The following is a 22,792-nucleotide window of genomic DNA, read 5'->3' on the forward strand; positions in this document are numbered from 1 at the left end:
CAGAAGATGGAAGCAAGGGCAGGTGAATACAATGAATTCAAAATGAATACAAAAGCCTGGCATGGTCTTTAAGCATGGTATCAAGAGTGCTAAAGTCCAGGATAAGCTGAGGCTGGTTGGGAAAGCTAAGGACAATTTTTTTTTTGCTTTTTGGAGGGCTGTTGGAGTTAAGTGACCTGCCCAAGGTCACACAGCTAGTAACTGTTAAATATCTCAGCCAGATTTGAACTCAGGTCCTCCTGACTCCAGGGTCAGTGCTCTATTCACTGCATCACCTAGCTACCCCTAGGACAATTTTTTAAGTTTTTAAAACTTTCTCAGGGAAAAGAGGGTAAGGCACAAAAGGCACAGACGAACTGTTCAGGAGTATGAGATCTGACGATGCTAATTGATAAGAAAGAGATGGCAAAACTGTTCAATTCCAATTTTGTTTCTGTTTCTCTCTTAAGGAAAGTGATCTTTGGCTTGGAAAAGACAGAACAAAAATGGTTAATGGGAATTATCTGGTGATTATCTGGATCACCTGATCCATCCTGGAGGGTGGACTGGTAGATGTGATTGCTAAGTAAGTGGTAAGTGAAAGGTTATGGAGTATAGGAAAGGTTCTGCAGGACAGGAGAGAGGCAGAGGTTGTTCCAGTTTTTGAAAAAGTAAGAGAATAGAGCCTTCAAAGTATAGGTCAGTAAAATTGACTTTAACTCTTAATAAACCCATTTGGGTTTTTCTTGGCAAAGATACTAAAGTGATTCACCATTTCCTTCCCCATCTCATTTTTAAAGATAAGGAACTGAGGCAAACAGGGTCAAGTTACTTGCCCAGGGTCACACAGCTAGCAAGTGTCTGATGCTAGATTTGAACTCTAGAAGATGAGACTTCCTGACTCCAGGCCCAGTGCTCTATCCACTTTGCCACCTAGCTGCCTAGCTAAAATACTACACATATTATTAAGAGGTGATTAGGAAAAGGATGCTGTGATCACAAAGCATGGCTTTATTATGAACAGGCCATGACAGAATTATTTACTTTATTGATAGGGTTAGTAAACTGGTAGACTAGGCAAATGCTTGAGTTTGAGTTCACCTAGGTTTTAGTAAAATATTTAGTAAAGTCTCTCAGGTATTCTTAAGGAAAAGATGGAGAGATGTGGTATAGATGCTTATACAATTAATTAAATGGATCTGAAACTGACTAGATGCCTAGACTGTAAGAGTAGTCACTGTCCCATGCTAACTTGGAAGGGGTTGCCCAGTGGATACCCCCTGGGTTCTATATTTGGCCCTTTGCTATTTTAACCTTTCTATTACTTCAGTCTTTGACAGAAAGCATACTTAACCAATTTTTTGTAGTACGCAAAGCAGAGCCAGAGAGCTAATACATTGGATGAAAGTCTTGCCAGGCTATATGGGATAGGGGCAAATCTATTAGGATGAAATGGAAGGTTTTTTAAGATTGGGGAAACTGGTTAGTCAGCAGGTTTGCAAAAAAAAAGAGCTAGGTAAGTTAGTGTACTGAGAGCTGAGTTAATAGCATATTATGACAGCCAAGCAAGGGAACATAACATTGGACTGAATTAAGAGAGGCAAAGCTTCCAGGAATAAGGAAAGGGCAGCCTGGCTATGGAGAATATCCCCAGGCCTACCACATCATCCAGAGGAGGACAACCAGGATTGGCACATTTATGCCCTATGAAAATAATCAATTGAAGGAGCTAGTTGTTTAACCTAGAGAAGAAAAGAGTGAGTGGTGAGGGCAGGGGAGGAAGGAGGATAGCTGTCTTCAAATATGTGAAAGACGGTCCTGTGGGGAAAGGCAGAGATTTTTCCATTTGATTTCAAAAGCCCCAGCTAAGAACAATCAATAGAAGTTACAAAAGAAGCAATTGTAAGTTTTATGTAAGGAAAAAAACACCTGGCCCCAGATGCTTACTTAGCTGTGCGACCTGGGCAAGTCACTTAACTCTGCCAACCTCAGTTTCCTCAATCTGGAAAATAGCACCTACCTCCCTAAACTGTTATGAGAGTCTAGTAACACAATAATTGTAAAGCGCTTTGTAAACTCAAAGTAATATATATACACATATATACATACATACATGCACATTCATATGTATGTGTGTGTATATATAAATATATGTGTATATTTATACACACACACATATATATATATTTATATTAGCTATATTATTATTACTTTTATCCTTCCCATTAGAGCTAACCCAAAGTAGAATGGGTCGGCTAGGTGCTAAAATGGATAAAGTGCAAAGCCTAGAGGCAGAAAGACCTGAACTCAAATCTGACCTCAGTTACTAATTGTGTGACCCTAAGTAAGTCACTTAACCCTATTTGCCTCAGTTTACTCATGTGTAAAATGAGCCAGAGAAGGAAACAGCAAACTACTTTTATATCTTTGACCAAGAAAACTCCAAAAGGAGTCACAAAGACTGAGACATAACTGAAACAAATGAATGACAACAAAATAGAATGGACTAATTTGAAACCAATGGGTTCCCTCTCTTTAGGAATCCACTATCTCACAAGCGAAAATCGAATAACCACTTGATAAATATGTCATAGAGGAAATTCTTTTTTGGGAAAAGTTAGGATTGATGGTCTTTGAGCTCCTTTCCAGTTCTGAAACCCTGTGCTTCTATAAATAAGATAAGGGCATTTGAGAGGGACAACACAAAATTAGATGTGATGTCCAAGGGGGAAGGCAGTTCCTTACTAATGGGAGAATAAGGTTCCTAGAGAAAGTCAAATTAAGGATAGGCTTTTTAAGGAATCATAAGACTTCAACAGGCAAAGGGGAAGGGAAGAGCCATTAACACTATTTTTGCACAGTGAAACCTGGTGATAAAAAGATCATTTAGCTGGATATAAAAGTAAGATCTTATACATCTGAGAAAATGTCAGGAGATAGGTTTACTCTAGCTTCAGTGTTCTCTGGACACCCAATTTACTACTATTAACACTGGTGTTAGCTTCATTAGCCTGAGAACAAGATCAAAGTATGGAAGACTGTGGGTGACCTATGCCATGGTCCGAGAAGCTACAGGAAGGGGAGAAACACCATGATTTCCACTCTCCCATCATGTAATCATAAAACATGCAATCTAGTACAAGGGATTTAGACAAGATGATGTCCATGGCTTCATGTAGTGTGCTTGGAGCTGGGTTATTTGGATTTTTTTTTTGAGGGAAGGGGAGAAAGATAGTGTTCCTCTAGCCTTTGCTTCTTTTTTCCAAAGATCACCTTTGTCTCTAGCCTATTCATGGTATTAATATGTCTCCTACTGCCTCTGCTTTTTCTTGATGATATGAGACATCTTTAGAAGCAGAGTGGATCTTATAAATGTGAATGATTATAGTCAGTGACCCGCCCCTCCCCCAATGACCTGTTCCCTTGAGACTATCCCCTTGATTCCTTCATTACATCCATAGATAGACACAGATAAGAAAACCCTAACAGAACTCTACATTTTCCTGGAGAACAGAAAATAAAGTTTTTCTGTCTTGGACCAACAGGATTATAGGGTTGTAAATTTAGTACAAGAAGAGCCATGAAAGGCTGTCATATTGTCCCTTTTTTTAGAAAATTAATCAATTTACTTTTAGCTTTCAACATTCACTTCCACAAGATTTTGAATTCCAAATTTTCTCACCATCTCTCCCCTCCCCCTGACCCAAGATGGCATGCATTCTGATTATCCATTCTCCCAATCTGCCCTCCCTACTATCACAACCCCCTTCTCTTATCCCCTTCCCTTCTATTTTCCTGTAGGGCAAGATAAATTTCTATATACCATTGCCTGTATATCTTATTTCCCAGTTGCATGCAAAAACAATTTCTAACATTTGTTTTTAAAACTTTGAGTTTCACAATCTCTACCTTCCTCTCTCCCTATCCACCCTCATTGAGAAGATAAGTAATTTGATGTACTTTATACATGCATAGTCATTCAAAACACTTGCATTGAGTGGCTAGGTGGCACAGTGAATAGAGCACCAACCCTGGAGTCAGGAGGACCTGAGTTCAAATTCGGCCTCAGACACTTGACCCACTTACTAACTGTGTGACTTTAGGCAAGTCAGTTAACCCCAATTGCCCTCCAAAAAAAAAAACAAACCACTTGCATAACAATCATGTTGTGAAAGGCTAACTATATTTCTTTACATCCTATCCTGCCACCCATTTATTCTATTCTCTCCTTTGACCCTGTCCTTCCTCAAAAATGTTTGCTTCTGATTACCCCCTCCTCCCATTTGCCCTCCCTTCTATCATCTCTCTCTCTCTCTCTCTCTCTTATCCTCTTCCCCCATACTTTCTTGTAGGAGAAGATAGGTGTCCATACTAAATTGGGTGTGTATGTTATTCCATCCTTAAGCTAAATCTTTTGAGAGTAAGATTCACTCATTCCCTCTCATGTACCCCCTCTTCCCCTCCATTGTAAAAGCTTTTTCTTGCTCCTTTTAAATATTGACCCCATTCCTTCTAACTATTCTAATACTGGGAAAGGTTTCATGAGTTACAAATATCATCTTTCCATGTAGGAATGCAAACAGTTCAACTTTAATAAGTCCCTCATGATTTCTCTTTCTTGTTTATCTTTTCATGTTTCTTTTGATTCTTGTACTTGAAAAGCAAATTTTCTATTCAACTCTGGTCTTTTCATCAAGAATGCTTGAAAGTCTTCTATTTTATTGAATATCCATTTTTTCCCCTGAAGTATTATATTAAATTTTGCTGGGTAGGTCATTTTTGTTTTAATCCCAGGTCCTTTGACCTAGGATTCTAAATGAATATTATATTCTAATCTCTTCCCAGCACCCCTCTGATACCTTTAATGCAGAAGTTGCTAAATCTTCTGTTATCCTGATTGTGTTTCCACAATATTTGAATCCTTTCTTTCTGGCTGCATGCTATATTTTCTCCTTGATCTGGGAATTCTAGAATTTCATTACAATATTCCTACTTTTCCTTTTGGGATCTCTTTAAGAAGGTGATTGGTGAATTCTTTCAATATCTATTTTTCCCTCTGGTTCTAGAATATCAGTATAGTTTTCTTTGATAATTTCTTGAAAAATTATGTCTAGGCTCTTCTTCTTTAATTATGACTTTCAGGCAGTCCAATAATTTTTAAATTATTTCTTCTGGATTTGTTTCACAGGCCAGTTGTTTTTCCAATGAGATATTTCACAATGTCTTTCGTTTTTTCCATTCTTTTGGTTTTGTTTTATAATTTCTTGATTTCTCATAAAGTCATTAGCTTCCATTTGCTCCATTCTAATTTTTAAGGAATTATTTTCTTCAGTGAGCTTTTGGACCTCCTTTTCCATTTGGCCAATCTTACTTTTCAAGGCATTCTTCTCATTAGTTTTTTGGACCTCTTTTGACATTTGATTTAGTCTATTTTTAAGGTGTTATTTTCTTCAACCCTTTTTTGGGTCTCCTTTAGCAAGCTGTTGACTTGTTTTTCATGATTTTCCTGCATCACTCTCATTCCTCTCCCCAATTCCTCCTCTACTTCTCTCACTTTATTTTCAAAATTCTTTTTTAACTCTTTTATAGCCTGTGACCAATTCATATTTTTCCTTGAGGCTTTGGGTGTAGGAGCTTTAACTTTTTTGTCTTCTTCTGGTTGTATGTTTTGATATTCCTTGTTGCCAAAGTAAGATTCTATAGTATGATTTTTTTTGCTCATTTCCTAAACCAATTACTTGACTTTTCAGATCTTTGTTAAGGTAGGTCTCTGCTTCCAGTGTGGAGAGTATACTGTCCTAAGCTTCAGGGGTTTTGTGCAGCTGTTTTCAGAGATATTTCTAGGGACCTATGCATTTTCAGTTCTTCCAAGGTTGTATGATGTTTACTCCTCTCCTGCTCTTTGCTCTGCTGTGTGTGTGAACACAAGTACTCTTTTCTACCTTGGAACTGTGAGAAGGATTCCCTCTCTATTGTCACCACAAGCTCCACCATGCCAGCACTCCTACTTGCCTCAGGACTACCACCTAGGATCATGACCCAGATCCAAGCACAGGCAAAGCAAGAGAATCCTGCCTCAGTACCACCAAAGAAATCTCCACAATCTACCTCTGATCAGCTACTGGATCCCCCCACCATCTGTGGGCTGAGAACTCCAGAAGCAGCTACAGCCCTGTGGCTGTGGGTCTGAGGCCGGGGCTGGACCTTGCACCTCTCTCATCCAGGTCCAACAGACCTTTCCTACTGACCTTTTAAGTTATCTTTGGTATTTGTTGATTGAGAAATCTGGAAACTGGCACAGCTACGTCACCTGAGACCTGCCAGCAAGCACATGCTGGATTGTGCTCTTCTCTCAGACTGGTACAGCAGACTTTTCCTGTAGACTTTCCAGGTTGTCTTGGGATGGAAATATGTTTTACTCCATGATTTTGTGGGATCTGATGCTCTAGAATTTGGTTAGAATCTTTTTTGCCAGGTATTTGGAGGGGTTTGGGGGAAATCTCAAGCAAGTCCCTGCTTTTTTTACTCCACCATCTTGGCTCTGTCCCCCATATTGTCCCTTCTATTAGAGATGAGAAAATTTGAGTCCAAGAAAGGCCAACTGGTCTGTCCCAGACCACAAAGATAGTAAATGGTAGAACTGAAGTACTTAAATTCTAAAGTACCTACAGAGGAAAGTACCAAAAATTAACTCATAAGGACAAGGTTTAGCTGACATTTTATGGGCAGAATCCCTTGGATCCTGCATAAGTTCCCTTGCTTTATCAATACACAAAGACATTATTATACAATAACTCCATAGGAAAGTGAAGAACTATCCTTTCAGAATCACCCTGGTCCAGGTCCGTTGTCAAAAAAGAAAAAAAAACTTCTTTCAAAAGAGGAATTGCAAATAATAAGTGAACATATGAAAATATTCTCTAAAGAACTAATAGTAAAAGAAAAGCAAATTAAAACAATGCTGATGTTTCACCTCATTGTGTGAACTAGAAGAGTTAACAGGATAGTAACACAGTGTTTGAGGGGCTATGGGATGAAGTCATACTGATGCACTGTTAGTGGAGTGGTAAAGTACTCCACAAATTATTTCAAATTAAGAATTATGCAAAGTTATTAAAATATTCATAGCCTTCAACCACTGGATCCCACTATTAGACATAAGCCTCAGAGGAGTCAAAGGCAGAAACAAAAATCCAATAAATGCCAAATGTTTAAAACAGCACTTTTGTGGTGGCACAGAACTAGAGATAAAAGTGAGTGTTCATCAATTAGGGGATAACTGAAAGAACTACATAAGATTATTGGGCAGCAAAAAATAATGCCTGTGAAAACTAATCTGTCCATTTTAATGAAAAATATGATGAATATAAAAGAAACATGGGAAGATTTGTATGAAGTGAAGCAGGGAGAAATAATAAGATCCCCAAGAATGATTTAGAAAACTACAACAATGTAAATGAAAAGATCACTAAAAAGGGAAATCAAGCTGAATGACTGAAAAACCAAAGAAAGTTTCTGAGAACAGATAATGAAATGTATCTCCTACAAAATAGAGAGGTGAGAGAGTGCTAGGACAGACTATTATACACACTGTCAGAAACTAATTCTGTATCATATGCTTTTGGGTTTTTTTGTCACAAAGTAGGATTAAGTGGGGGAGGGAGCATAAATGGTAGAAAGACAAAGTGAATCAAGAAAACATTTCCTTTTAATTAACCTGCTTCTGGTTTGCATAATGTCAATCTTGTTTTTTCCATCTGGGGGTGCTGACTAATCCTCACCATGGTCACTGGGTCTCACTTTCTAACATCGATGGCGATAATTTGGAAAATTTCAGCAAACAGCTAAAAGAGTACTTAGCCACTACCAGAGAATTCAATAGGGTTACTGCTGTGAGTACCACCCATCTAGAGGTGATGCTGGGGGAGAAACACTTACCTGGAAGCTCCACTGTGACCCAGGTTATTTAAAACTGATTAAGGAGCATCCTACAGAAGTCAGCCCAAACCACCAGAGAGGCCACTTTGTGAGGAGAAAAACATTTTCCCACCATGAAAACTGTAGAGTTTAATCCCCCAAACTCTGGGTATGGAGTCAAGCCAATTACAGTGACTCACAAGCTGTAAATAAGCTGAATGGGAGGACCTAGCCCAGAATAAGAGAGATATACAGATGTATGTTTCTCTGTGTGTATGTCAATTATAGTGTATGAATAAGGTTGGGTAAAAACGACATGTGATTTCCATAAACAGTAAGAGAAGAAAGAGAAGAAAGGAAAACTAAAATAATTAAGAACCATAAAAAGAAGGAAAACACACCACTTTATCCCCACAGGCATTTTAAAAGGTCAGTGCCCTTAGTCAGGAGGGAGTCGGTTCGTGGACATATGGATGGTGTTTCTATCTTCATTCTAATAAATCAGGGAAAACTTCTTAGAGAATATAAAATTGCACATACATATTCACTAAATTAATGGTACTTGGGAAAGAGATAAAAATTAATATCAGTCCAAAGGAGAATTATAAGAATTCACTTTCCTTTTTTGTAGGAGTAGGGGGGAGAGGCAGGTAGGTGGCACATTGGATAGAGGACTGGGCCTGGAGTCAGGATCATCTGAGTTCAAAACCAGCCCCAGAAACTTACTAGTGGTATGACCCTAGGCAAGTCACTTAATCTCTGCCTGCCTTAATTTTCTCAATGATAAAATGGAAAACTAATAGCACCCACCTCACAGGATTTCCATGTGAATCAGATGAGAAAATTAAAGTACTTAGTGTAGTGCTTGGCATTTAGCAGATGCTTAATAAAGGCTTATTTTTCCCCCTCTTCCCCAACCCCTCATGGATATTTAACATTGCTTATATTTGTCAGATTTATTTGGCATCTTGGTCAATAGTACTGACCTGCTTTTCTCTCCCTGTTTTATTCCTTGTTATGAGGAGTGAATTTATGAGTAGGGAAGGAGAGATGGGGTATATTAGGAAATTAAAATAATATAAAATAAAAGATGTCAATAAAATGATTTTTTTGTTCCTTTGGAGAGGGGAAGATAGGGCAATTGGGGTTAAGTTAATTGCCCAAGGTCACACGGCTAGTTTTGTGTTAAGTGTCTGAGGCTGGATTTGAACTCAGGCCCTCCTGACTCCAGGGTCGGTGCTCTATTCACTGCACCACCTAGCCCCCCCCCCAATAAAATGATTTTTAAAGGAAAAGACAAGGAAAATTCAGGTTCAGTCCTCATAAGATCATTGATTTAGGCCTGAAAAGAATCTTCAGTATCATCTAGAGCCATTGGTACATGGTTCTAGAGCTAGAAGGAACTTTAATCCAACACCCTCATTATTCAGATGAAGAAATTGAGGCCTTCACAAGTTTGGTAAACTGCCCAAGATCAAAATGGCACTAAACTCTAGGATTTGAGTAAACACATTTTTCTACCATATTGCACTGCTGCTAGAGTGGAGATTTATCAGAGAAAACCTTGGATACACCACTCAATACTTAGAAGTCATCAATTATTGAACCAGGGCCCTGAAAGAGTTAATATTCCTTCCAAAGTCTCCCAGTGATGACAGGGAGTAACTAAGACCCTGGGAGAATCTAATTTAGCTCTACCAGAGTTCCTTGGTTCCAACAGTAATTGCATTCATTCACCCCATGCTGTTGGCAAACCACAAATCAATAGGAAAACAATGACTCCCCACATAGGAGAGACAAAACAGAAAGGCCAGTCAAGTCTATTATGGAGGGACAGGGAAAAACATCATGGGAAGGAAAAGTCCAATTACAGCATGTTGGTCAAGCACAAGGCTGGAACCCCCAGAACTCTACAGGAGCAAAAGGTCCTATTCTGGGTTTCCCTAAGGGTCACTGTGCAAAGAGGCACCATCAGGCATGATGATATAGAGGAAGAAGACTCTTCACCTCAAACTCTGCCCATCTCCCACCACTCCAGTGAGGGAATGTGATCAAATCAGTCAATCAAACAGTATTTCTTAAGCTCTTATTATGTGCTCATCCTACCACTGTGCTGGGCCCTAAGGATACAAACAAGGGAAAATGAAACAAGCCCTCTTCACATGATCTAAATGCTACTCAACAAAAGTGTGAATCCTGAGAAACTGCTAAGAAGTGTTGGAGCAGGGTTTTGAATTTGGGTCACCAGACTCAAAATTCCTCTTTTCCCCTGCACCATGCACTTTGGGGGCAGGAATAAAATATGTCAAGAATAAATGAGGCTCAAAAGATCCCACCATCTCCTAAAGAGATGTGTGAAAACGCAGAAAGTGTATCTCAGTGCCCCAGTGTAGGAGATGGACAAAATCTGTATCTGGGGAAAGAGAAGAGATCACAGTGGGAAAAGTTCAAAAACACAGAGAGGAATGGGTATCCTTAATAATACAAAATCTGGTCCAGGGAACCTCTCTTTACCCCAAGAGCCAGTTATGAAGGAATGAGGACAAGCCTTCTGATGACTTATTTAGGCATCTTATAGGATCAAAGATTCCATTCTGCTTTATTTTCTTTTATAACTAGAAAAGGGACTGAGAAATGAGCCCCCATGGTTTCCACTGAGTTTCTGACACATATTCTAATTTTTATTCTCCAATTTTTTTCTGAAATTTTAATCATTTTATTTTGTATTGCTCTACCCATAGCTGTATCTTTTCCAAGGCAAGAATCAGAAATGAATGACAGCAACAGGGTCAGGAACCAATAACTGACTATGACATCAATCAAATTGTAGAGCAGGTTGTGGAATTCTTATATGAAGTCAAAATAAGATGGCTGGGGGATGAATACATCTTTAGACTATCTACCTCCTCTAGAAGCAAATATTGACCATTCATTAACACAGAGAAGCCAAATAAGACAGGAAAGCAGTTTTGTCCTATTCAAAGATTAGGAAGTAAGATAGATGGCAAGGGCAAAAGACAGAGACAGCAACCTAGAGAGGACAGAAGAGAATAAGTCCTGGTTTCCTCTCATTTTTCTACTTTTGACTCTTTTGGTTGATGTTAAGTCAGGTCTATAGCCAGACTGTCATACACCTTGTCTCTCCAGGTGTTTTTCCGCAATAACTCTCCACTGTTCTCAGCTCTTCCTTCTATATCTTAAATCACTCTAGCTTGTTTTTGCCACAAATGGAAGGAGGGAGAGAGGAGAGAGGAAATCTGTCACTAGCTCAAGTACATTTTGCTCTGTTAATCAGCATTTTAAAAATTCTCTTTTCGACTCCTCAGAGAAGTTGGCAGAGGCTCCCAAACTGTTTTGAGAAACTGCAACCACCAGACCATCTGGGGCTGACATTTTCAGCATGGCATAGGCAGGATCGCTCATCCCAGGAGCTCCCCTAAATGATAAGTAGAATCTGCTTTGAAAGGGCTTCCCAGGGCACAGGACTAGAGTCTCTTGGCCTTGGGATACTCAGTCATTCAAGTAATAGAAAAATAGGACCTTTTATTTCCTTTTCTTTTTCTCAGTTGCATGTAAAAATTTTTAAACATTCATTTTTAAAAAAATGTTGAGTTACAAATTCCCTCCCTCCCCTCCCCCACCTCGAGAAGGCAAACAATTTTATATAGATTATACATGTGAAGTCAAGCAAAACATATTTCCATATTAGCCATGTTGCAAAAGAAAACAGACAAAAAAAAAACAAGAAAAACAAAGTTAAAAAAAAAGTATGCTACAATCTACATTCAGATTCCATTGGTTCTTTCTTGAAGGAAGATAGTATATTTTCATCATAATTGCTTCAGAATTGTCTTGGATCATTGTATTGCAGAGAATAGTAAAGTCATTCATAATTGATTATCATAAAATATTGCTGTTACTACATACAATGTTCTCCTGGTTCTGCTCATTTCACTTTGTATCAGTCCATGTAAGACGTTTCATGTTTTTGTGGAATCAACCTGCTCATCATTTCTTATAGCACAGTAGTATTCTAATCATGATCATACACAACTTGTTACATCGTTCCTCAATTGATGGGCCTCCCCTCAATTTCCAATTCTTTGCCACCACCAAAAGAGCTACCATAAATATTTTGTACATATATGTCCTTTTCCTTTTTCTTTGATCTCTTTGTGATACAGAGCTAGCAGTGGGATTGCTGGACCAAAAGATTCAAATGGTTTGATAGCTTTTTGGGCATAGGTCCAAATTGCTCTCCAGAAAGATTGGGTCAATTCAAAATTCCACCTCACAGTGTATTAGTGTCCCAATTTTTCCACATCCCCTCCAACATTTGTCTTTTTTGTCACATTAGCTAATCTGATAGGTGTGAGTTGATACCTTGGAGTTGCTTTAATTTACATTTCCCTAATAAATAGTGATTGAGAGCATTTATGTGACTATAGTTTTTATTCTTCTGAAAACCACTTGTTCATATCTTTGCTCATTTATCATTTGGAGAATGACTCTTCCATATACACTTGATTCAGTTCTCTATTTAAGAAATGAACCTTTGTCAGAGAAGCTTATTGTAAAAAATTTTTTCCCAGTTTCCTGCTTTGCTTCTAATCTTAGTCAAATTGGTATTGTCTGTGCAAAATCTTTATAATTTGATACATTAAAATTATTCATTTTACACATCATAATGCTCTCTCTTCCTTGTTTGGTCACAAATTCTTCCCTTATCCATAGATCTGACAGGCAAAATTTTCAACACTCCCCTAATTTTCCCATGGTATCATTCTTTATGCCTAAATTATGTACCCATTTTGACCTTATCTCAGTATATGATGTGAGATGTTGGCCTAGATCTAGCTGCTGCCAAACTGCTTTTTCAGCATTCCCAGCAATTTTTGTCAAATTATAAATTCTTGTCCCAAAATCTTAGATCTTTGGGCTTGTCAGATATTATATTACTATGGTAAATACTGTGTATTGTGTGACTAATCTATTCCACTGATCCACCACACTATTTCTTAGCAAGTACAAGATTGTTCCCATAATTACCACTTTGTAATATGAGATCTGGTACTTCTAGGCAACATTTCTTCACATTTTTTTTTAAAGCAATTGGGGTTAAGTAACTTGCTCAAGGTTACATGGCCAGTGATTTCTGGTTGTGGTGCTGAGTATCTGAGCCCGGATTTGATCCAGGTCATCCCGACACTGGAGCCGGTGTTCTTACTCGCTGAGCCACCTGGCCGCCCCTTCTTCATATTTTTTTTAATTGAGACCCCTGATATTCCTGACCTTTTCTTTATCCAGATAAATTTTGTCTTTATTTTTTCTAGGTCTATAAAATATTTTTTTGATAAATTTTATTGGCATGGCACTGAATAAGCAAATTAACTTACAACTGTTATTTTTATTATATTGGCTTAGCCTACCCATGACCAATTAATATTTCTCCAATTGTTTAAATCTGACTTGATTTGTGTGATAAGTGTTTTGTGACTGTGTTCATACAGTTCCTGGATTTGCTTTAGCAGGAAGACTCCCAAGTATTTTACATTGTCTACAGTTATTTTAAATGGAACTTATCCTTATATCTCTTCCTGGTGGACTTCATTAATATAATATGTAGAAATGCTGATTTTTTTTTCTGTTGGTTTATTTCATAGCCTGCAAATTTGCCAAAGTTGTTAATTGTTGCAACTAGTTTTTTAATGGATTTTCTAAGTATACCATCATGTCATCTGCAAAATAGAAGTTTGTTTCCTCATTGCCTATTCTAATCCCTTTGATTTATATTTCTATTCTTATTGCCATAGCTAGCATTTCTAGTACAACACTGAATAAAAGTGGTGATTGTGGGTATTCTTGCTTCACTCCTGGTTTTGCTGGAAAGGCTCATAACCATTACAGATAATGCTTGTTGATGGTTTTAGATAGATACTACTTACCATCTTAAGGAAAGTTCTATTCATTCCTATGCTTTTCAGTGCTTTTAATAGGAATGAGTATTGTTTTTTGTCAAAAACTTTTTTCTGCATCTATTGATTTGACGTGATTTTTGTTCTTTTAGTTATTGATAAGGTCAATTATTTTGATAGTTTTTCTAATATTGAACCAGTCCTGAATTCCTGGTATAAGTCCCATAGTGTATAATCTTTGAACTATATGATTGTAATCTCCTTGCTAGCATTTTATTTAAATTTTTGTATCAGTATTCATTAGGGAAATTGATTTATACTTTTATTTCTCTGTGCTCTCTCAGGTTTAGGTATCAGAAACATATTTGTGTCATAAAAAGAATTTGATAGGACTCATTCCTTGCCTATTTTTACAATAATGTATAATATTAGAATTAATTGTTTGAATGTTTGGTGTAATTCACTTGTAAATCCATCTGGTTTGGGTTGACTTGTTTTTCTTTAGGGAACTGATTTAGACTTCTCTAATTTGTTTTTGTAAGATAGGATTATTTAGGTATTCGTTTTCCTCTTCTATTATTCTGGGCAATTTATATTTTCCTAAGTATCCATCCATTTCACTTAGATTGTCAGATTTTGGGGCATATAATTAGGTAAAATAGCTTCCAAGAATTGCTTTAATTTTATCTTCATTGGTGGTAAATTGACCCTTTTTAATACTGATAATGAGGTTTTCTTCTTTCTTGCTTTTTAAATCAAATTAATGGTTTGTCTAATTTTTTTTTCATAAAACCAGCTCCTAGTTTTATTTATTTATTTGATGGTTATCTTACTTTCAATTTTATTAATCTCTCCTTTGATTTTTCATGGTTGCTGATTTAGTGTTTAACTGGGGATTTTTAATTTGTTCTTTTCTTAGTTTTTTTAATTGCATGCCCAATTCATTAATCTGCTTTATCTCCATTTTACTGATGAGATTTATTTATAGATAGAAAATTTCCCCTAAGTACTGCTTTGACTGTGTCCCATAAATTTTGGCATGTTGCCTCATTATTGTCATTCTCTTTAAGGAAATTTTTGTTTCTGTGATTTGTTCTTTGACCCACTCATTCATTAGGATTAGATTGTTTAGTTTCCAAATAATTTTTAATCTATGTTTCCATGACTCTGTGTTGAGTGTAATTTTTATTGCATTATGATCTGAAAATGATGCATTTAACATTGTTGTTTTTCCACATTTCATTGTGAGGTTTTTATGCCCTAATATATAATGTATATGTGTGTGTGTAGGTACCATGCACAATTGATAAAAGGTATATTCCTTTCTGTTCCCATTCAATTTTCTCCAGAGATCAATGATATTTAACTTTTCTAGATTTTATTCAGCTACTTAAATTCTTTTAAATTTTTTTTTTGGTTAGATTTATTTAGTTCTGAGAGAAGAAAGTTGAGGTCCCCCACTAGTATAGCTTTACTGTCTATTTCCTCCTGTAAGTCAATTAACTTTTCCTTTAAGAATTTGGATGTTATGCCATTTCATGCATATATATTTGGTACTAATGTTTCTTGATGGCACCTTTTAGCAAAATGTAATTTTCCTGTTTGTCTCTTTTAATTAGGGGTCTATTTTTGCTTTTGCTTTGTCTGAAATCATAATGGCTAGTCTTGCTTTTTTTTTTCTTTTACCTCAACTAAACCTCAATGTTCTGTTTCAGCTTCTTCTTTTCATCATATGTGTGTCTTTCAAGTCTGTTTCTTTTAAACAACATATCGTTGGATTCTGATTTTTAATCCATTCTACTATCCACTCCCATTTTATGAATGCATTCCTCCCATCCACATTCACAGTTATGATTATTAATTGGGTATTTTCCTCCATCCTATTTTCCCTGTTTATCTTTCTCTTTTTTTACCCTGTTCCTCAAAAGTCAGTTTTTCTTCTGACCACTGCCTCCCTTACTCCATCCTCCTTTCTATCAGCCCTACATTTTTCTCTTATCTCCCTTCCCTCCTACCATGTTTCCCCGATAATAAGACACTGTCTCATTATGTTTTTGGACAGAAAAACACCAGAGGGCTTATTTTCAGGGGAGGGCTTATTTTAATAGACATTGACAGCAATTTTAATAAACAGGTAAATGTGAACAAAAAAATGTACCTTTATTCAATAAGCAAATCACTGGGGAAGAACAGGATGACGTGCTCACTGCTGCAGCTCTGATTGGATGCAGCTCGGAGCGCAGCGTGCGTTTCACGGGGGAGGGGGAGGGGGGGGACGGTGCATACAGAGGGTACTGTAATGTAGCGTGTAGCGCAGGGGATCACCTTCACTACAGTAGCAATCTCAATAGGGCTTATTTTCGGGGGAGGGCTTATTTTAGAGGAATCTTACACAGTAAGGGGAGGGCTTATTTTCAGGATAGGTCTTATTATCGGGGAAACACGGTACTTCCCAGTAGGGTAAGATAACTTTCTATATCCAACTGAGTATGTGTATTATTCCCTCTTTAAGGTTCAAGCATTGCCTACCACCACCCCCATTTTCCTCTCAACTGTAAAATCTCTTCCTTTCATGACTTTTTTATGCAAGATAATTTTCCCCATTCTTCCTCACCCTTCCCCCTTCTTCCAGTGAAACCTTCTTTCTTACCTCTTAATTTTATTTTTTGAAGTCATCCCATGATTGTCAACTCACACGTGCACTCTCTGCCCCAATAATAATAATACAGTTCTTAGGAGTTACAAGTATCATCCCATACAGAAATGTAAAGAGTTTGACCTTGCTGAATCCTTTATAATTTCTCTTTCTTGTTTACCTTTTTAGTTTTCTTTTGAATTTTCTATTCAGTGCTGGTTGTTTTTATTTTTTGTTTTTTTTTTAACCAAGAATGCTTGAAAATCCTCTATTTCATTAAATATCCATTCCCCCCCCCCAAAGAATTACACTCAGTTTTGATGGGTAAGATATTTTTGGTTGTAATCCTAGCTCATTTGACTTCCAGAATATTATATTCCAAGCCCTCCAATCCTTTAAATTGGGAGCAGTAAAATCTTGTGTGATCATGACTTTGGCTCCATTATATTTGAATTGTTTTCTTTCTGACTTCTTGTAACATTTTCTCCTTGACCTGGGAGATCTGGAATTTGGTTATAAACATTCCTGGGAGTTTTCATTTTTAAATCTTTTTCAGGAGGTTTTTGGTTGATTCTTTCAATTTCTATTTTATCCTTTGGTTCTAGGATACCAGGGAAATCTTCCTTAATCATTTCTTGAAAGATGATTAGACTCTTTTAAATTATGGTGTCAGGTAGCTCAATAATGTTTTTTTTTTTTAATTGTCTCTCTGGGATCTGTTTTCCAGGCCAGTTGTTTTGCCAATGACATGTTTCATGTTTTCTCCTGTTTTTTTCATTCTTTTTACTTTGTTCTATTACTTCTTGTTGTCTTGTGTAGTCATTAATTTCCACTTACTCAATTCTTATTTTTAAGGAATCATTTTCTTTGTCAAGCTTTTGTACCTTTTTCCCCATTTGACAAATTTTGCTTTATGAAGAGTTCTCTTCAGTAGATTTTTGTACTTCTTTTACCAAGCTGTTGAATTTCTTTTCATAATTTTCTTGCATCTCATTTGTTTTCCCAATTTTTCCTCTCTCATTTGATTTTGAAAATCATTTTTTAGTTCTTCCACGAATTCTTGTTTCTACTTGTGTCCAATTCACATTTTTCTTTGAGGCTCTGCTTATAGATGTTTTGACATCAATGTCTTCTGAGTTTGTGCCTTGATCTTCCCTGTCACCATAACTGGTGGTAAAGTTCTTTTCTTTTGCTTTTTTTCCTTCTTTTTTTTTTCTTTTGTCAATCACCATTAAGTGATTTACCCAGGGTTACACAGCTAGTAAGTATCTGAAGTCCAATTACAATTCAGGTCCTCCTGACTCCAGGACTGGTGCTCTATCCACTACACCACCTAGTTGACCTTGTTCCCCTGTAGCTGTACTTCTCTGGTCCTGGGACCAGGGGCCTGCTCTCCTGCACCTACCTGCAAGTGTTAGTACTCCTCTCTGCCTTGGAATTAAGACCAGGGCTCCTAGGCCCTTGTGAGAAACCACAAGCACTCTTCTCTACCCTATAACCATGACCAGAGCACTGTTCCCCCTGCAGCCACAAATGCTTTTACTCCTTATGATCCTGGACCTATGACTCGGGCTCTGGTTCTTTTTCAGTGGAAGCTTCAGTTCTAGTGCTCTTTTTCTGCCCTAGAACTAAGACTTACTATCTTGTGAGTGATTGCAAGCACTCTCCTCTGCCCTGGAACTGTGACCAGGGTCCCTCCTCCTCTGTGGCCACAAGTGCTCGTGCACTAGGGCTCCTTTTGACCCTAGGACTGTGACTGGAGCTATATGTAGGCAATAGAACAGAGTCCTATACCCAGTGCCAGAAGAGAGCCCTCCGGAATCTCCTTCTGACCAGTTGCCCAAACCCTTGCCTTCTGTGGCAAGAACTTCAGAAGCCCTGACTCTCACTGATGCAACCACCCTACCAAGGTCTGCTCTCTAGGCCTAATCAGCACCCCAGGGAGACAGAACTTTCCTGCTGACGTCCCAAATTGTCTTGGGTTGGAAATTATTTCACCTTAACCTTTTATTGGCTCTGCTGCTCCAGAACTGTTTGAGGGGCTATTTGAAATAGTTAGGAAGAGAATTTCAGAGAGTTCAAGTGAGTTCCTTCCTCTACTCTGCCATTTTGGCTCCTACACCCCACCCCAAGGCATAGTATTTTAAAGCTGAAAGGGGCCTCAAAGTCTATCTAGTCCAATGTCCCTATTTTTTCAGACAAGGATACCAGGGATATGAGATAACTAAGACATACATATGGTTTGGGGAGAAGAGTTTTGAATTTAGCTCCCTGGAATATTCTTTTTTCATTATACCATGCACTCTTCAAGAAGGATATATTTCATTTTTACCTTTGTGACCCCAGCACCTGGCACAGTGTCTGGTATACGAGACATTTAATAAATGCCTACTAATTGATTGTTCCCCATCACATACATGTACATGCATACACATGCTTTCATTTACAGGTTACATATAAAATGATGGATTTTTACTTCAAGGTTACCAAAACCTGCTTTAATGATTCATTTCTTGCAAGACAAAGGAAAAGTCTGAAAGAGACAAAGACAGAGGTCTATACCTGTGCCTGTGTGCATTTGCATGCACTTATGTACCTCTCCACATGCATGTGAAAGAAATGTGACTGCTTAGAGAAGCAGAAGGAATTAAAATTATCTAATAACAAGGTCAAGCAAAGGCAGTTAAAAGAGTGTCACACAATGACTTAGCATCTCTGGGGTTAGACCCCTAAATACTAACTGGGCCAACACATACACAAAGCAGATGTTACAGCTGACAAAATCACATGCTGTAATCCCACAAATTCCACTGTTATTAACCACTTAACAGTAATCACAGGTGTCAAATAGTTCATGCCAAAACAAAGAAAAATGTCCATCTGTCACAATCATTTTCCACTCAAATAAACATACATTGCATTGCTAGAGGACTACCAACTCCACCCCCTTCCCAGGGCCAAAGTAAAACATGTTTTTAAAAAATTATATATGTGTGTGTGTGTGTGTGTGTAGAGAGAGAGATACACACATATACATGTATACATATATATACCTATATGTGTACACATATAGGTATATATACACATACATACATACATACATACATATACATGAATGCATGCATAAATATATCTCACAGTACCTGGCACGTCATGGTATTTAATAAATGCTTGTCTCCTCTCCTCTTTGATACTACAAGGCAGTGTTTAGTATTTTTATATCATTGCATCTTTTGTATCCATCTCTCCCCTCCACTCACATTGCTGTCACCCTAGCACAAGTCCTTGTCTTCAAACTGGGTTTTGCTTCAAATTCTCCTCTTCAATCCATGTTCCACTCACTTGCCCAAGTGATTTTTATTAAGTGCAGGTTTACCCAGGTCATTCTCCTTCTCAACAAACTTCAATAGATCCTATTGCCTCTAGGATCAAATAAAAAACTCCCCTGGATTTTAAAGTCCTTCATGACCCAGTGCCAGCCTACCTCTGCCCAAATACCACTTTCTATGAGAAGCTTTTCCTGATTGCCCCCAGCTGCTTGTGCCCTCATCCAAAAGGAAATTTTACCTCATATTATATGCAGGAAGCTAAGAGGTACAGTGGACAGAGGGCTGAATCTGGATTCAGGAAGACCTGAGTTCAAAACCTGCTTCTGACATTTATTAGTTGTTTGACCCTAGGTAAGTCACATCTTCGTCTGCCTCATTTTCCTTATCAAAGAAATGAAGATAACAATAGCACCTATCTCTCTGGGTTGTTGTGAGGGTCAAATGAGATAGCTGTAAAGTAACTGGGAAACCTTAAAACACTATAAAAATGCCATTATTATTATTATTAATTATATTTCTCATACCTACTTATTTATGTAAAGTCTCCATGATAGAATACAAGCCTTTTGGAAGCAGGGACTGTATCATTGTTATCTTTGCATCCCCACCATTTAGTGTAGTGCCTGGCATATGTGCTTGCTTATTGATTGATTATATTTTCCCTCTCCCCTCTTTACATTTGTGCTGAATGCTTTATACCAAGGAAATTAGAGGCATCGGGCTTTATCTGTGAACAGTCCAAAGGACAGCAATTCAGAACCATTACAAACACCAACCGTGACTGGGCCTCTCAGCGGCAGAAAGGGCCCAGTGCTTCTGGCCACAGCTGTGGTCCTTGTGACCACAGGGACATCTGCAGCAGATTTACCCCCTCCTCCCACCTGATACTGTGAAACTTAGTAAAGAAGGCAGGCTGGTCATTCTAGGCCTGACCACTCCTTAACTTTATTATGTAATTTGCAGAGCAGTCCAGGGCAGCACATGGAGCTTGTGAATAAGTAATTCCTTCTGTCAAGCAAACTCACTCCTGAAATATCCAGGGGTTGGATCTGCTTTTCTTTTGTGTGTGTGGGGGGGGGGAGGGAGTTGAGGAAGAGGTGGAACGGGTTGTCTGTGCATGTCTGCGTCCGCCTCTGTGTGTGTTTTCCCTGGTTCTTAGGCATACACTTTCAGAGGAGTAATGGTTGTTCTTTGTTTCCAGAGTGACTCCTTAGTGACATTAGGCTGTCCCATATGTGAATCTCTGGGAACAGGAAGGATTCAAGAGTGAGACTAGACCTAGCTAGTTAAGTGAGTCAAATCACAGCTGAGAGAGAGGGTCTGTAGTCCCATATGTGTGTAATAGTAGAAAGAGCTGAAAGAGAGAAACCTGATATCATATACTCTGCCATATAACACCACACACACAGAGTACTTACCATTTCTAAATATATGCATATATATGAATAATCATAGAAGTCATGCACCTTTGCATGTGAATTTGTTAGATCAGACTACAGTGAAATGAGATAGTCCCAAAACCTCTTGCAAAAACCAGCTTCAATATTTTATTGTTTGACATCATTAATTCATGCATATATAAACATATATATCAATGAATATATGTATCCTTGAGGGCAGGAACTGTCTCAATTTTATATTTGTATTCCCAGTGTTTAGGGCAGTGCTTGGCACATAGGAAATATTTAATATATGCCTTTGCCTCATTGGTTATAGCCATACTTAATGTAGACACATATAGCATACCAAAAAAAGGTAGATTACCAATAAATGATTTAACTTTTCAAAAATATATAGATTACCACAGAAACGATAAGAGAGGGAAGGGACATTAGCAATCAATTTTCCAAACTCTTCATTTTGCATGTGAGAAAGGGGAAAGATTTATCTATCGTCACACAAATCAGCTAACAGAGCCAGAACTGGAATCCAGGACTGGAATTCAGTGTTCTTTACACTGAAGTACATCTGGACATCCTGGGGTACAGGTACAAGATACAGACCCACAGAGACACAGATAGCTTGACACATGTATGTGTATATGCGGGTATATGTGCACATGTATGTGTATACATATGCATATGGAAACTGAACCTAGACTTGACTTTCTGAGCTCTCTGTTGATCAATAGGGAGGGAAGCACATGGATCCTTTTCCTTTGCATCTATACAAGCATAGTTCAGGGACAAAGATTGGGGGCCATATTCACTAGATTGACAAAGCTGACAAAAAGGAAAATAACAAATGTGGTAGGGTCTGCAGGAAAACACATCCATTCACTCTTGGTAGTAGAATGAATTAGTTTAACTATTCTGAAAAGCAATCTGTGCCCCCAAAGTTAACCTGTGTATATTCTGACCCAGCAAAACCACTACTATGCCTCTACTACTACTACTATTACTACTAGTACTACTGCTATACTACTACTACTACTACTACTACTACTACTACTACTACTACTACTACACACACACACACACACACACACACATTTTTATAAAAAATTACTTGAGCCCAAAAAATTCATAGTTCCTCTTTTTTATAATGGTAAGGAACTAGAAACTAGTGTTGTAACCCTTCAACTGGGGAATGGTTGAACAAATTATAGTATATGAGTGGGAAGGCCACTATTAGGCATCTGCATTTTTAAATACCAGACACATAACTTAGGTGGGGTGCCTGTGGCCAGAATTGAGAGGGCACAGGGAATACTTTTGTGAATGTCATTCCATGCCCAGACACTATACTCATGACCCTTGCCTCACCCTCACCCTTCATATCTCCTGTAGCCAATGCAATGTAGGTTTCCTAGGATGTGCTTCTACACATACCCCATTAATTGTACCCCAGATCATCTTTCCACTAGCCATTCCCATTCCTTGCCCCTTACCTTGCCATAGACTCTAAAAGCCTTAGTTATAGCTCTGTTAGCTATTAATCAGGCTTCTTACCTTAGACCTCGGAAGGAAAAAAGGAAGGAAGGAAGGAAGGAAGGAAGGAAGGAAGGAAGGAAGGAA

Source organism: Petaurus breviceps, unplaced genomic scaffold, assembly GCF_028583685.1.
Source record: "Petaurus breviceps papuanus isolate PSGF00001 unplaced genomic scaffold, PetGlider_PUasm1.0 91133, whole genome shotgun sequence".
Classification (NCBI taxonomy): Eukaryota; Metazoa; Chordata; class Mammalia; order Diprotodontia; family Petauridae; genus Petaurus; species Petaurus breviceps.